The sequence below is a fragment of the Maniola jurtina genome, chromosome 2 (genome assembly GCF_905333055.1).
Source record: "Maniola jurtina chromosome 2, ilManJurt1.1, whole genome shotgun sequence".
Lineage (NCBI taxonomy): Eukaryota > Metazoa > Arthropoda > Insecta > Lepidoptera > Nymphalidae > Maniola > Maniola jurtina.
In genome coordinates, this window is record NC_060030.1 from 11,785,207 (window position 1) to 11,802,279 (window position 17,073).

The window sequence follows — 17,073 nt, forward strand, 5'->3', positions numbered from 1 at the left end:
AGTAGAAAGCTACATTATACCTAAGTGACAAATCTAGGCTATATTTCATTATGAAAAAAACTGTAGGAAGCTACTAGTGCGAAGCCGGAGCGGGTTGCTAGAAGGTTATAAAGTGATTTTAGAATAGAAAACAAGGTCCGTATTCTTATAAAACTTTAGACAGTACCTATAGTACCTACAGACTTGGTGTACTAAATAAATAAGATTTAAAAATATATCTACTTGCCTAATTATCATCAAAGAATTCATATAAAATATAAATTCTATTATCATTTAAATATTACAAATGAAGAAACTAAGAAACTCAAGAACACGCTTTGGGCAAGCCCGTTAAGAGGGCTCTCTCCGTCACTCGTTTCATACAATCGTAGTTCCAATTTCATTTGAATACTAAGCAACCAAAGTCCATGAAATTTTGCAGACATATTCTAAAAACTAATATCTATGTCTGTGGTTTTCCAGATTTCTGTTAAAATATTCGGTTTCAAAGTTACGCGGTCTTTAAAATTTACATACAAATCTTTGAGCCCCTGTAATTTTAAAACTACATATTTTTAGAAAAATCTAAAACACCACAGACACAGATATTAGTTTCTAGAATATGTCTGCAAAATTTCATGGACTTTGGTTGCTTAATATTCAAATGAAATTGGAACTACGATTGTATGAAACGAGTGGAAACGAGTGACGGAGAGAGCCCTGTTAAAAAAACTACATGACATAATTTACAAGCAGGTTTGCTTGGAGTTGAGTAGGTACCTACATAAATTGTTAATTGAAAACATCGCTCAATTTCCACTTTAAAAGCTGACAAGGTGAAATTCGACCGTAACTTTAGGTCGGTGAAATTGGAGCAAATCATTGCTTGTGAGGACTTTACTTCATTCCTAGAACTGAAATTGAAATATACATTTTTCTGATTTAGTTTGTTTAAAATTAAATATCTAGTAAAGTTCGATTGGTTACTTTCATTATTTATTTATTATCTAAACTCTCGATGATCATTCTTATTGCTGTGTTGATAGTAATTTTAATTTAAAAATCCCCACTACCTTGTATGGAATATTCTAAATCTTAAAGTACCTATGATATGATTACGTTATTTAGGTATTAAAAATTCAAATCGGCAACAGAGGTCTACTGTCTAAATATCTAACATAAACAGCTACAATAGGTATGTCCATTATCACGTTCGTGATAGTGAGTATGTACCTACATAGATACAATCAAAAATAGTAACCCTAACATGTTTTTGTTTAGATAAGAGAATAAGAATAGCTGTAATGATGAAAATAACAATATCTGTAACTGAACCCGCAAAATGACTAAAAATAAACGAGCGAGGCGAGATAATTAAAAAGCAATGATACAAGAACGAATATAAAAGAAAAGAATATAAAACTCACGCAAAACGTAATAACTGAGAGCGAGCTGAGAAAAAAGGGGGGAATAGGAATGGAAATGGTTCGATTGTCGTATGATTCTAAACCACTGTGTTTTCTTTAGTATTTCAGCTACTAACACAGTGCAATCTTAGGTCCTACACATTTTGGGGCCACAATTCACAACACAAAACAATATTCTGAGGCAGCAGCTGGTTAACATAGTTTAACTTAAAACCCAAACCAGATCAAGTTACTTTCATTTCTCATGGTGCGATTTGCTGAATATAATTGTATGATGTAAATATTGAGGTCTGAAGCAGTGATTTTTATAAGCTCTTCTTTTCTTTTTTTTTTTAATTCCCAAATCGATGACAGAAGATACTTACAAAACTATCTCAAGCATTTGTGAGTTCCAATACAGATTAAAATACTTCAACACGCAAACCAGTCTGCTCATTAACACATCCTGCGCATTTACGCTTTTTGTCAGGCGAAAAGAATGTCAAACATTTGGGGTCCTTCTGGCGGGACGAGTCTGAAGTTTTGGAACTAACACAGCAACTTGTGGCCATAGAAGTACAGATTGTGTCTACTGTTTAGCTAGTCGAAATGCAATGGTTTGTGCAGTTCGAGACCCAGTCGTATCGCAACGGGTAGCGTCAGCGTGTCAAGTCGGCGGTCGGCGGTCGGCAGTCCGCAACGAACCACGAAGTAGAGAGCGCGCCACGTGCAGCAGCCGCACCGACGTGGCGTGATGTCCACAGAATAAAAAAGCCGGCCGTGCACCAATTGAAAAGTGACAGTGCGTCAGTGAGAAGAATTATTTGTGCTCGGGATTTTATTCAGGACTCATAACTTCATATCGACCCAACGACTTCGCCTCCATTTTCATTAATATTTTTTTTATTTGCACAACATTTTTAGGTGAGTTTTTCATATTTTTCTTTTAAATAAGTATACCTACTACGTTTAAATTAAAAATTAAGTGTTTATGGATCTTTGAATATAGGAATACTGATTTTTTAATGGGTGCAATGAATTATGTTGCTGTTAAAAGAAATAAATAGGAATATTTTTGAATAATTTAATGAGTAAAATAATGAGTCAAAGTTAACTACCGATTCGACGAAGAACGAGTTTTCAAGGTTCACAATAATTTTATATTTGAGTTAGAGGCAGGTATCTTTTTAAATAGGAAGGTAGGTAGATGCTTCATAATTACTTTAAAACTTTTTGCTAGTTCAACGTAATTTGAAACGATCGTATAACTTATTTTCCTCAATAAAGTTATTTTACGAGTTTTCTTCCATAGCTGAATAATGTGCATGTCAAATTATATTTTATTATACTTACGTACATACCCATATTATATTCTGTAAAATAAACGTATTGTTCCTATTGATATTGATTTTTGATAAAACTCATTCGAGTCGAATGCCAAATTATCGATAAAAATCGAGCAATCAATGTAAAACTAGGTCAATATAAGGTACCAAGTAGATAAATCAAAAAATATAAGTAAATATAAAATAGATACCTATATTACATAAGCATAATATCTATGTTTTAAATTATGTAAGAAATCCATTAATTAAAATTATTGAATTAAATAATCGATCAATACGGATGAAAAATTAATTAATACTTTATTGATAACACTAGTGATTTGTCTACATTAAGATATTAAATTATGTACTTACATAGCTACCTTTCTATAACTATAGGTATAAGTACATAATTATGTTTAAATATATACGTTACGATGTGAGTAATAATACCTACCACAGTTTAAAGGTATGTATCTTTCAATTGTGATAGGACCCTCTATATATTTACCCTTCTACTACATATACAAATATATCTATGTGATTCTATATAACAATATTTCATTATAATATTATGAACAAGACAATTAAATGCTACTAAAATTTATAGAATCCAAATCCAAGAAGCATTGCCAAATATTTAATCGACACAGTTTACATTTAACTTGCTCATTTTTCTCCACTGTGGATTTTGTTTAATAGGTTATAAAGCTTTCTACAAAGGTTTTCCAAAATGCCCATAGGTAAGGTAAAATCAAAATATTATACCTATAATTTATTTTAGTTTGATAACGAAGTATAATTTAAGTCACTTATGTTATTTGTTTGTTGAATTTTTTACAGATGATAATAATTAGTATCAACGTGATTAAATAAATATGTACTTATACCTGTATCTACAATAGGTAGGTATCAAGATAAGATGTAGTCAAACAGTTAGTAAGTTGGTACGAACTACGAATGGATGTAGGTACATATACGCAGGTATTACTCCGAAACAATATAATTTTACTCGTTAATTACTTAACTATTTCATTTGGATAATTAAATACGAGCAGTTAAGTACTCAAACTATTTTTACATATTAGTAATGAAATAGGTAAGTACCTAGGTATAACTAGGTACTACGTGCTAATTAAATAGGTATCAGAATTAGTTTTTTATTTTAAGGGCTGCGAGTTTTACTAATTTAAGGTTCTTTGTAAAAAAAGGTCAAAAGAAGAATAATAGGATTTCCTATAATTTCGTCTAGTCCGTTCGTCCATTTGTACGTCTCACGAGATCATTGCAATGAATTAAAAATGTTTGCTATCCGTTCATGTTTCTGATCACTTTTATAAGTACCTACTTTCATTTTCAGTTGAATTAAATTTTACTTAAAACTTTACCGTAGCGAAAGGTCTATAGTAATATGCCACTTATTTTAAAGTTTTATTTCTTGTTCCAAGGCTAGACTTGCGAGGCATTGGCCGTTGCGAGACTGCTTGGAGTCTGCAGCTTGCAATCATTACGGTAATAATAGTGCCGATTAGAGCACGTTTCGATTAACCCTTCGGTTGCGAACGTAAAACTTCAATGGAACATTATTATTTTTAAACTAAAACTAAATTTTTTTTTTGCATCGTTTTCAAATATTTTGTTTATATTATTTTAGTTACACTGAATAATTTTCAATGGTAAATATAAATATAATGATATATCAATAAAGTAATAGAAGTCATTGAGTTAATTCAACATGATACTGGTGAAGTACGTTAGTTAACGCCAACGATATAATAAAAAGAAAAAGTTTAGACTTTAGAGTTTACGAGTTATATCTAAAAAAATATTTTCAGTGGAGGTACATTGTCTATAAAATATAATTAAATACTTTTGAATAGTTACTTAATGTAAGATTTTACGTTAGAAGTAAATATTGTAAAGATTTTATGCATCGAGGATGAGAAATGAGATTTGACATATTTATCGAAACAAAAAACTGAACTTCATTTGAAACTTCAACAATAGACTACAAGTTTAATAAGTACATATCTAATTACAATATACATTGTTTGAAATTTACGTCTCAAAAGTGAAATCTTCTTTTTTAATGAAACCTTTTTACTAGATACTAATCAGTGAATTTACTTTCATTTAATAAATAGATAGGCAAATATAAAGAAATCTCCATAGAATTATCACTTGGTAACGGTGACTTTAAATAAATTATCCGATTTGACTTTGTCGTGACTCGTGAGCTAGGATCACGCCACCTCTTGCCAACAAGTGATCTCTGCACATTGTTCGTTACTTGGTTTTGTGTAATTTGCCACAGTCGTGACAACCATATTTGTGCATAGTACCTACTTGTTAAATTAGAAATGATAATCGTCGCAAATATCTTAAACATCTTTGGTACAGTCATTTCGAAATTACGAAGAAGAAAGTCATGGTGCTTGAATTTTATATCAAACAATTCAAACTCGGTAATAACATAGGCAGGTATTTTACATGTTAGTAAAATCATATTCAAATTCAAAATATTTTTATCCAATTAGACTTTTACAAGTTCGTTTAAATCGTCAAGAGCATCTACCACTTTTAATAATGTTCATTAATCATTAAAATTTGCAGTAGTTTAAACTTAAAACGCATTCGTTGCCTCTGTAATGAAAATTAGGTAAAAAAAGTTAAATAATTATCACTATCACACTTTTAAATTGGAAATCATGAGGTGATAAAGTGTGGTAACTGGTAAGTAGGCAAAGGTGTAAATGGCATGGATGCTCTTTTACCTAACTATAAACATAAATTTTAAATAGGTTATTTGTTTTTAGCTATTAGTAAACTTACTTTATCTTTCGTAATTATTATTGCAACTTTGTGTAAATTTACAGTAAGTAATATCATTTTTTTATATTTGTAAAGTATAAAAAAGCACGAACACTGATAAACGGCTATTGGCACCATTGGTACAGAAAAACTGAATGATGATAATAATAATTGTTGCTATTACAGTAATTTCCTTATCATTTCATATTATAATAATTTATTATATATTTTAACTGATTCCAAAAATGAACTAGGTTATTTTTGAATAACTTTAAGTATATTAACTAATTTTAACCAAGAAACAGTTACCTACAGGAACAAACAAATCATCGGTTATTATAACCAACAGATTAGGTATAGAATAGATGAATAGACCAAGAAAAAATCACAAGGACCAATTTGAAAATATTTTCGTTACATAGAACACTTTGTAATTATTATGAATAGGTAATAGACATGTACGTAAAGTAGACTATCTAGGCCATGTTGGATTCGATTCTTAAAGAATACCTGCGGACATAAGCTAATTACAGGGTACCGTTTTTCTAATTGAGTACGAATGGTTTTGGACTTAGGTTATTTATCAAGTTCTAGATAGCGAGTCCCAACATTCAAGTATTCGCTTGTACGATGATTGATGGTAATAAATCAACGCGATAAGATTGATAAATTAGATATTTTAATGTGCTCTAACCGTTAATATTTTAAAATAAAGAATATTTAAATATCAAATACAAAGAAATTGTATAGTGAGATAATTCAACAGTTTTAGGTAGTGAATGCAGAAAATATGTCTAGGACTTTATTTTCGTTTTGGATATCGTAGAGAAATCTTTGATCACAGTTATTTACCGTATTTCTACTAATGGATATTAACGGAACTTCTGGTTCCAAACAGCTTAGGTTACGGAAAATGTTGCTATTTATTTTGCATATGAAGTAGGACCATAGCTTGAACTTTGAGTTATAAAGGTTAAGAATAGATTTCAGCGATTTCAATTAATTGGTACCTACCATTGATTAACGCTGATGAGGTTTAACGGGCACCTGTGAGTAGTTGAGTCCCTGTTTAAATATTATCATTACTGCTTTCGCATAGTAAACTTAACTATGAGGTGTTTACGAGAGTTATAAAACCGATAGTTGCATGGTTTTATTAAACAAAACATATAATACATTTTTATTTAATGAGAACCAGAGACTCATTTATATCTAAATTGCCATCTTAATATTTTAATCAACCCATAAATATAACAATTTAATTACATGACACCTACAATTTTTCGCATTATAATATTATAAAAATGTGTGTACATTAAGTTTGTATTAGTTTTTATATCTTATTTATCATTATAATAGGAATTGTCTACTTATGAATTTAAATTATAGTGTGTATTTTATAAATAAAAAAAATACTGAATAATTCATGTATCATTTCTAATAAGGTTATCTATCACCTTATTAGAAATTAATTCACCATTAACTAAATAGTATAATAAAAATGGATAATAAATAATTTATGTCAATGTTATCTGTTTTATAGTAATTGTAGATTAGAGTTTTGACCGAGTATATTATGATGTTTCTAAAGATTGATGAAAGCTGTATTAAATAATAATATAATCAAGATTTTGTATTCGTAAGTTGTAGATTATATCAATAAATACCTACGTAATGTTTGCATACGATAAACGAGAGCGTTTAACGTTTGTATATCCATTATTCAAACAATCATTGACAGTACAAGTAAACAATATTATATCTTGACAAACATCATGTAGATCGATGTAGATAACAATCTCTTCAGTGACTTAAAAATTACATAATCAGCTGTTTGTAATAGCCTGCTCCTGAAGTAGACATTTTAAAAGTTTTTTTGATTGAAATGCTCACAGCATGTAGTAATTTTTGACAAATCTATTCATTATAATCATTTATTTTGGATTATCATTTATTTTTAATTTATTTATACGTTTAAATCTTATTATTTATAGCCTTGTTTGTGTATCCTATGAAATTAAGTACCTTGTGCTTTAGGAGGGTTAACCTGAATATAAATTCCAATTTAACACTAGTACTTAACGTAAAAAAAATATTTTCATGAGAAAGTAGACATTTCGAAATGGATTTTTGCATTGAAAATGAAAAAGACAAAGTTCAAAAGTGTAGGTGGGTGTGTAGTATAAGATGGGCAGGTAACTAATGAAAAGAGCGCGGCTTACTTCTTTGAAACTTTTAGAGGTCATTTCGTTCTTTTGAAAACTATGAAAAATGGGTGCATCTGAAAAGAATTGAGCTCACACATGGCTTTCATGCAAAGAGAAAGTCGACTTGAATTAATTAGTGCGTTGAACTGTATCAACTTTGCGCTTGCAAAAAGTATGCCTTTGGGTCTGTCCTGATTTTTAAATTGAGATTTGCGTCGAGACGCCATTAAAGAAAGCAATGATAGATGGTAAGAAAAATATTACACCTAATTAATTTTTAATGAATAAAAGTGTCTAATTGTAACTACACAAATTCTTGTATGAAATGATTTTCCTTTGGCTTTTTGGACTTTTTTTTTGTACACCATACTTATTTTCGTAGTATAGAAGTAGGTGTTCTATATAAAAATTATAAGCACTCAGCACTCAGAAGCAAAATGTCATCAGTGGATAAAAGGTCTGATGCTGTTTAGCTTTTTATTACCGGTTGTTATAGGTTTTTTTTCAGTTTAAGTGTACAATGCTTTTAAACCTAAAAGATCTTTGCTTATACATAATAGGTAACACTAAGAAGGGAAGTGTGATAATGAGGAAGTGTCAGGTTTCGCATCAATCTCGGGTCATTGCGGTGCTAGGTGTAGCTTTCAGCTTTCTCCTGGGGCTGGCTGCCGCACACTTATCTGATGCAAATACATTCATCGTTCGACGCTAATTAGGAGTGTTTTGTACTGAGATGCTATCGCGTTTTCTTCCTTTAACTGCCAATTTCCCACGATCTTTTCTTCGTTTTCTTATGTCATTTGTTTCAGTATTACCAGTATAAAAATAAGGATTGTAAATTCCATATTTTAGTTTTTTTAATAATTACAAATTTTAGTTACATATCATGAGAAGGGTTAAAATGACGTACTACGTATTCGTATCATTTAAAAAGTTTTAAATAAATATACCATTTGCTGTATTATGTCGTGCCAATTTCTTGCATTTCCAGAAGATTGAGGCTTTTCCCTGAAGGGGATTAGTCAAATGTTCAATATGAAGTAAGTACTTCGTGGATTTTTGAAGTACTTCATCGTTATAGTTAGGATTCCCGTAACTTTTTTTTGTAAAGGTCCAGGAGAATATGTAGTGGTATGTTGTTGTCATCAGCTAGTCTCAGGGTCTTTCACTTGCCATTATAGTCTCGCGTTCGCTTGAATCTAGCAGCTCTTTGCCACTCGTATGATGTCGCCAGTCCACCTAGAGGGGGCCACCCAATTCTGCACTTTCCGGTGCGATAGTTAGTATAATACAGAGTTATAGACCATTATTGCTTGAAAGGAAAACCTAGCAGGTAGCTATATAGGTTAGTAATGGTTAGTGATGATAGTACATAAACGAAGTGGACAGCAACGAGAGGCATATCAATAACGCTAGGTAGCCGTGCGTAAACAATAACCACGTAATCAGGTCACCTGAAAGGTGTGGAGGGATACGGGTCAGGCATTATGCGGTGATTGAGCCAGAAGCATTGTAATTGTGCCTATTGTGTTAGGACAATAATATTACCATTATACCCAGCGAGCTCTCGCAAGGGCTGTGAAATCCTTGAGTGCAAGGTTTTAAGTAAACAAACGTCTGGTGTGCCCATAAAGGTAAAGTTCTATGGATCGCAGCCTCAGCGATTGATGCTCGCTACGAACGCACTGGCGCTGACGCGACAATTTCCTATGAAAACATAATATGACGCCCATGGTGCCGCTTCCGAGCCCTTCGCGTCAGACGCCTGTAACTACGCCGTACATTTTCATCTATTTGGTATTCTTGCATCAGCCGCGGCGCGTGAGTCGCGCCATCTATCGCTTCAGCTGTGATCCTTTCAAACCTTTAAATATTTCATCTGCGCGCGGACAACGGACCGTACGAACACCTCCACGGCATCGCTCCACTCATCCCTCGACCGCCGACCGGGCGTCAACTACCTCGTGAGCTCCTGCGATCGCCATCCCCGGCGCGGCACGCAGCCGACCCAAGCGACGACGATAACGACGACGCGAGATCCACCGGACATGACTCCGTCTCCGCGCTCGACAGCGAACTCAACGCCGTCGTGCGGAGACCAGCCCCGGACTGACTAACATCGGATATACAAAAAAAGTCCACTAGGGCCATAAGCCAAGATGGCGGGCCCTAGCCGGTGAAATCCCGGCTAAAAGTTCGACACCAGGGTACAAAGTTGCCCTGCGCCTCACCCGGGTAAGGAGGCCATGCCTCGAGGCCCGTACCCCCGCTTGGCCATTCCGACCAAACGGAGAAGACCCGCTCATCATTTCATCTTTGTAGGACCGCTATTGAACTAAATTACAGGCATAGTGCTTAGCTGAATCTACTAGGTTTGACCTGGCTCAGAGGCTAGTTTTACGTTTTTCTAATTTTGTGGAAATAAGCAAAAGGTAGCAACCCTAACCCGAGTGCATCGCACCATATCTGCAGGGTTATGCTGTATCTCAGTGGCACACTAATTTCGTGAAAATTTCTAATAATTAAATGTCAAACTCAAATTTTCTATTCGCTAACGTCAGTTTTTAACCAAGATGACGTCATAGACAATGACTCTCGATCATAGCCATTAATGGGATGGAATAGAAACCGGAAATGCTTTTTCACGTATGTTTTCGTATCGATAGTTTTTAAAACTCTATTCACTAAGCAAAAATGACAGTTTGTAGTTAGAAACTTTATTAGGTGGCTACGATCGTTTTAACAACTAGTCGGGACCAGTGTTTTGCGACTCGCCACTATAATCCGTCCGTTTTATAGAGGTAATAATTTTTTAGCAATCTCAACGAATGTAGAGATGTTTTAATTTCGAAGGATTTTTATTAATTACAAATCGGCTGAATTCCGCTCGGTTTTTCAGAAAAATATATTATAATAAAAAATTGATACCTAGTACCTAGGTACTTACCTATTAGTTGTAAAAAGGTACCTAAGTAATCTATATCTATACTAATAAATAAAATTGGAGTGTCTGTCTGTAATTTCGAAATAACTACCGCATATTAAGGTCATATGGTTATTTGAACGATACTATAACCGAATCACACGTTTTTAAAATTTTTGTCTGTCTGTCTGTCTGTCTGTCTGTCTGTCTGTTTGAAAAGGCTAATCTTGGGAACGGCTGAACCGATTTTGACGGGATTTTCACAGACAAGTAGAGAATTGACCAGGGAGTAACATAGGCTACTTTTTTAACCGACTTTCAAAAAGGGAGTTGTGTTTTTCTACCTATGTACACCGAAATCTCCGAGATTTCTGAACCGATTTGCGTCATTTCTTTTTTAATCGATAGAGGAACTTTGCGACATTGTTTCATAAAAAATTTGGAGTCCAACTCCTCAATCCTGATGCTGCAGGGGATCTGACCAATCCACGCGGGCGAAGCTGCGGGCATCAGCTAGTATAAAGTAAGGTTGGTTCGTCGGAGTTAAATTATTGTTATTTTGTAAGCAAGTAGGTACTATATTTTGTGGTTATGTTAATGTTGTAGATAATAATTTAAAAAAAATATGGCTCGTGCCATATTGATGGGGCTTGCTGAAGAGCAGCGCCAACAAAAGGCGCTACGGGTCCACAGGCGCAGGCTGCGCGATATGTATAACCCAATGGAGCTGCCAGAAACAGAGTTCATTGCGAACTTTCGTTTGAGCAAGGCTGGCTACCAGCAGGTGTTAGAGGAACTCGGGCCTCACCTCCAAGCCGCTCGACGAAGGACAGCTGTTCGCATTGAACTAAAGATAAGTCTCATGTAGGTACTAAAGTACCTATTTTCTATCTTTGTACCTATTCTACTCCCTTTACAACCTCTCGCACTGCCAAGGGTCACTGGTAGAGATCTCTTATAGAGTGCTTCCCTGTCCACTTTTACTTTCTTTGTCTCTTAATTGTTACAACTTTCTGGTACAAAATAAAATAACAAATAAAAATAAAATTCTGATATTTATATTGAGGAAGAAAATATTGAGATTAATTTAACACAAAAATTGGATTTTATATTTATTGCAGATCTTAGCAGCTCTGCATTTTTATGCCACGGGTACATATCAGCGCCCAATGGGGATATCTATCTTCAATACGATGTCCCAACCATGTTTGATCCAATGAAATGACCCATCGCAATATCGCGATGGGTCTCTGCAAACTCGACCAAGAGTTCGAATTGGCGCACAGAGACTTTTCTTCTTGGAGACATCTAAATAGACAAAATATGCTTCATGATTTCGTTCAAATTGTGTGCTGAAGGAATAATTAGGTAGGTACACAATAAAAGCACTCAAGAATACTGTAATTCTATCATTCTATAGTCATAATTCAAAGTTAGGTACTACAAAACACTAATCTATGCAAAACACAAAACCGTTTAAATTCAAGTCAAAGTTCAAACTGATGTAATGTCAATGTCAAATGTCCATAGATAATAATTAAAAACTAGTCGAAGTCGTACAATTCAAAAAGTCTTACATTTCTACTACGCTACCTGTCAGGCAGAGATATTTAATTTGGCCATATAAAGTCGATAAAATACGCTACTATGTTAATGTTGGCCAACTGCCAAGTGTTAGATACTCGTAATTAGTTAGCCACGCATTCGATACGGAATAGAAAAACACGTGACCTAAATTTCATGGATTTCTAACTGGACTCAATGTCTAACGAAAACTTTCAAAGATACATAATAGCCTAGCTGGTCTCCTAGAACAAAAATTTATTGCCCATTGTTTGTTAATAGATTTCGGAAAATTATAATGACTTTTGTTGTTATTATATATTTAAATAGCATGTTGTGTGTTTTTAAAGTTGTTTCGTGATAATTACCAAATGGAAAACCAAGAAAAATAAAAACTTTCAAGTACATTTTAATTCATAAACTTTACAGTACTAGTAGCTTCAGCAAAAATGTTTTAATATCGTCATGACGTGTCCACAAATACCTATCTATGTCTATCGCAGGTTATCATTTGCGGTCAAGGACTCGAGAGTCGAATTGGGCGTGTGTGTAGTAATTAGTTAATTACCTACCAAACTTTAAAAATATCTATCTATTATTATTATTACAATAATGGCGATCGAGACCATCAGTATGGAAATTCGGCACGGTGCGTGCTGATATGCGATCAACTTTATAATGCTTTGGATATAGAATAATTATTGCGAATCTGGCCAACAAAACAGTGTGATTATATTTCTGATCAAAATACTTTTTTTTTCTCTAGTCTGAACGTAGATATTGCATACAATAATTCTAAGTCATTTAAAAATGGCCTAAAACTGCACCTTCTTGTAGACTTTAAGATTTTGAAAGAGCGCTTAATAGTACCTACATACAATCTAGAACTTATTTTCAAGCAAAACGGCCTAAAAATGTGCTAAAAATGTGTCCAAAAGTCATTATTTCGATGAAAATGGTCAAATTCAGTAAAGTTTCAACAGCCTTTATTCAGTTTTTTGCTCCTCTTCTAAAATTTAATTCTTGCTTTACGCTTTTTTTGTTTTGTTCGCCAGCTCCTCAATTAATCTTCGACCTAATGATATAATTACAAGGGCGTTGATACATTGCGTTTAGATTAAATGGAAAATATCGTTGGCAGAGACACCTTTGATAACGTTATCACTATCAGTAATGTAACGATTAGTGTCACGCATCGACAAGCGCACTGTAATAATATTATGTAGGTTGGTGTTAAGTGCCTACCATTTACTAGAAGTATTGCTATCCTAATTACTATGTGCCCAATGAAAACAGATAGCCTGGAACATTGTATTGTATTGTAACTAGCTAGCTGACCCGACCCAGCTTCAATTTTTTTTTAATTATATAGACTAGCGCTTGGCTGCAATCAGACCTGCTAGCAAGTGATGATGCAGCCTAAGATGGAGCGCGCTTGCCTAGAAGTTTCCTATTCACTCTTGACTTGAAGGTACCCATATTATAGGTGGAAGGACAAACTTGGTACTTACTATCCATGGTACTAACTGTTTGGTAGACTGCATAGTTCATATTTTGTCACATATTATGTGATTTATCAAACACGCTACATATTATTTAACGACGTAATAAATATATCATTCTATCGTTAAAAGGTAAAAACTTTAAAGTTTTTAATTTACGTCTCGAAATGTTAATAGCTGTTGAACTAATAGCTTTGTAGTATCTTGTACCATTGGGTAACCATCAAAACTTTCCCATAGCTTTAAACAATGGCACCTTTGACAACGAGCACAGTCTCATAAAAAGTTTAAACAACTTGTATTTGGAGGTTCAATGTTTTTTTAATGTTTGTAACTATCAGAGACACATCACGTAAATTTATACAAAGCATTAGTAGAATACAGATAAATAACTATAATATTATTTTTATATGAACTGATAAAGCTATTGTCTAGAATCTGGATAGTAGGCATAATAATATTGTTGATCCGGTGTAATTTAGACTGAGTTATTTTGTATTTTAGGTTCCAGTTAATAGGTACTGGTACAGGTTTTTATAGACTAAATACCTAGTACATTTTCTTCTTAATTCGAAGAACTTGCAAATAAATCTATTCTTATTTTTCAATACAAAAAAGAAACTTGGAACTGCCTTAGATTTGATGCGGATATTGCATCGATTAGTCATTAAAAGGTTTAGTTTAAAAATCCATTAGTCTCATTTAAAGTTTTAGTCACTATTATGTATTCTGTGATTTCGTAGTATTTTCAAAGTAGTTATACGTAATAAATTATTATTGAATACTTGTACGACCGTATGTCATGACAAGTTACAACATACGGGAAACTTCGTCATAAATTGTTTAGTTTCATATGAGAAACACGCCATAGCCCATAAGTCACAATGCCAAATGTATAATAAATCTTGATCTTCTGTATTAGGAAAATTGTCTTCAAGAATTTTACAATAATATTGTGATTCTCTCTCTCCTAAGTCCTAATATGAGCTTTCAATTTTTTTTGTAAAATAAAAAAAATGCATGCCTACAGGTCTTTTTAAGCGAACGTCTTTTAATTTTTATTTATAATTTATAATTTGTATAAAACTATGGACACAATTATTAATGTCTGAAATAAAATATTTTTATTTTATTTATTTTTATTTATTAAAAATATTTTTTTAGTTTCATATGAGAAACGCCATAAATTACAATTTTAAACGCAAATAAATCTTGATCTGCTGTAGGATAATTGTCCTTAGGAACTGTAGGTACAATTTTTAACCGACTTCAAAAAAAGGAGGTTGTTCTCAATTCGTCGGAATCTTTTTTTTCTTTAATCTGTTGTCTTGCCAGTTCGGAAAAGTACAGTATTAATTAATTATTAATATATACTCTTAAATTTAATAAGTAATTTTATTTTATTTAATGAGATTTAATTAAACGAAGCTAGACATTTTACACCAATTACCGGTTTCTAATAGATACAATTAAAAAGGCAGGGCTACAAGCTAATTTACCATATTTTATCGAGCCTATTAAGTACTTTTTTATGCAACATCTAAACCGTTCACTATTACCATATTTTATTTACAACCTAAATTGGCAAAGCGGGATTTCTTGTTAGAATAGAATGCGGGCGAATTCAATAATTGCATTTCTGACATTTCAATAATAAGGAACTAAATAATAGACAAGATTGTTATTGGCAGATTTAATAGAACTATTATTGTTATTTTCGTATATTTTTGTAATATACTAAGTGATGCCCCCTCGTTTAAAAAAATACATATTATTATTTTATCTTTGTTTTATGTTATTATATAGCAAAAGTACCTACATAATTTTATAACCGTAAGGTCTGCAAAGTATACTATGCCTGGCTAGATTGAAGAACAATTTTCTTGGCCTATTCCTTGTCGAACAGGGCATAGCTTGTTACCTACTAATTAAAACATAAATCAAGGTTAGCTAGAACTTTATAACCCGGAACATGGAGAGGATTGGCGATTTTACCACAGAGTTGAAAATTTACTATAGATTACTATCAATCAGTTGAGTCTATTACAACATCTCAAACCTTGTGTTTATCCATTATCACCATGATCAACCTATCGCCGGCCCACTACTGAGCACACGTCTCCTCTCAGAATGAGAAGGATTTAAGCCATAGTCCGCCACTCTGACCAAGTGCGGCTTGGTAGACTTTCCACACCTTTTAGTGTGGAGTACACTACACTAACAGTATGGAGAACTCTCAAGCATGCTGTTTTCGTCACGATGTTTTCCTTCACCGTTAAAGCAAGTGATATTCAGTTGCATAAAACACACCTAACTCCGAGAAGTTAGAGGTGCGTGCCCGGGATCGAATCTCCGACGACTTGAATATGAGACGGACGTCTAGCACCAGGCTATCACGGCTCATTTTCTAATACCTTTCTAATAAGTAACGATACAACCGTGTATTTTATACATAACAATACCTCTATAAATTATTGCCACTTGCAGGATGACTTTATCAGTTTCCGTACGGGCGTAGCGTACCTACAACCTACTACTTTTGTGTGCTCTTTCTGTCATGAAGTTGTAGTATCTTTTATTACATCGTTAAGTGATAAATACTACACAATCAAGTTACATACAACGAACAAGCCAAACCATATCCGGTAAATAAATTGACGGTAAAATATAAAGAAATTATAGCTCGATAGACACTGAGGAGTGGTTACGAGTAAATAGTCTGTCGACAGATAAGGTTGATTCATAGTAAAAAATAGGGAAGATCCTTGTGTACCTTGTTCTGATAGTCTTATAATTTCCTTGTAATTATCTTTCCATAACTACATGATATTCTTTTCTTTCAACTGTACAATTTTATTGCTAACTTTAGTTTTCCTTAGTTTACTTAAAAGGTTTGTTTACCTTTTAAGTAAACTAAACTTCACGCTGAAATGCGTTCGAGACGCATACGCACCCACACGATTGAATTGACAATGAAATCATGATACGAGTAAAAATCTAACTCCAAAAAGTCTAAAGCACCGAAAAAGTCACGTCGCTTACGCGTTTCTTTTAGATGGTTTCTGCGATTGTTTATTTTTAAGCAAACTAAGGAAAAACGGAAGTTACAGTTTTGAGATACAAAAAAATAACCTGCATTTTTGTATGTCTATGTGAAGTTTAATTCAATGCCACAGACTATATTGAGCTCAATCTCGTTATGCCCACGACAATTCCTACGCTTAGTTGGTATTGTTGTCAAGTCATCAAACCAGATGTTATTGTACCTTTGCCACCCTACGTAAAGGTAGGGTCTGAGTGAAAGGCGTTTGCGGGGCGAGAAGCGTATTTGCCGTGGCAGAGCAGTTAGTGCGCAAT

At 33.4% G+C, this 17,073-nt stretch overlaps 1 protein-coding gene across 2 annotated transcripts in view; it reads left to right on the plus strand.

Annotated features, from left to right (window-relative positions):
* Positions 1 to 2,023: 2,023 nt before the first annotated feature.
* The window catches only part of LOC123877994 (protein windpipe), a 66,111-nt gene continuing 51,061 nt past the window's right edge, over positions 2,024 to 17,073 (plus strand). For both annotated transcript variants that reach the window (XM_045924969.1, XM_045924976.1), the window contains exon 1: positions 2,024 to 2,309. The gene's annotated coding sequence lies outside the window, so the exon portion shown is untranslated. The remainder of the gene's footprint in view (positions 2,310 to 17,073) is intronic.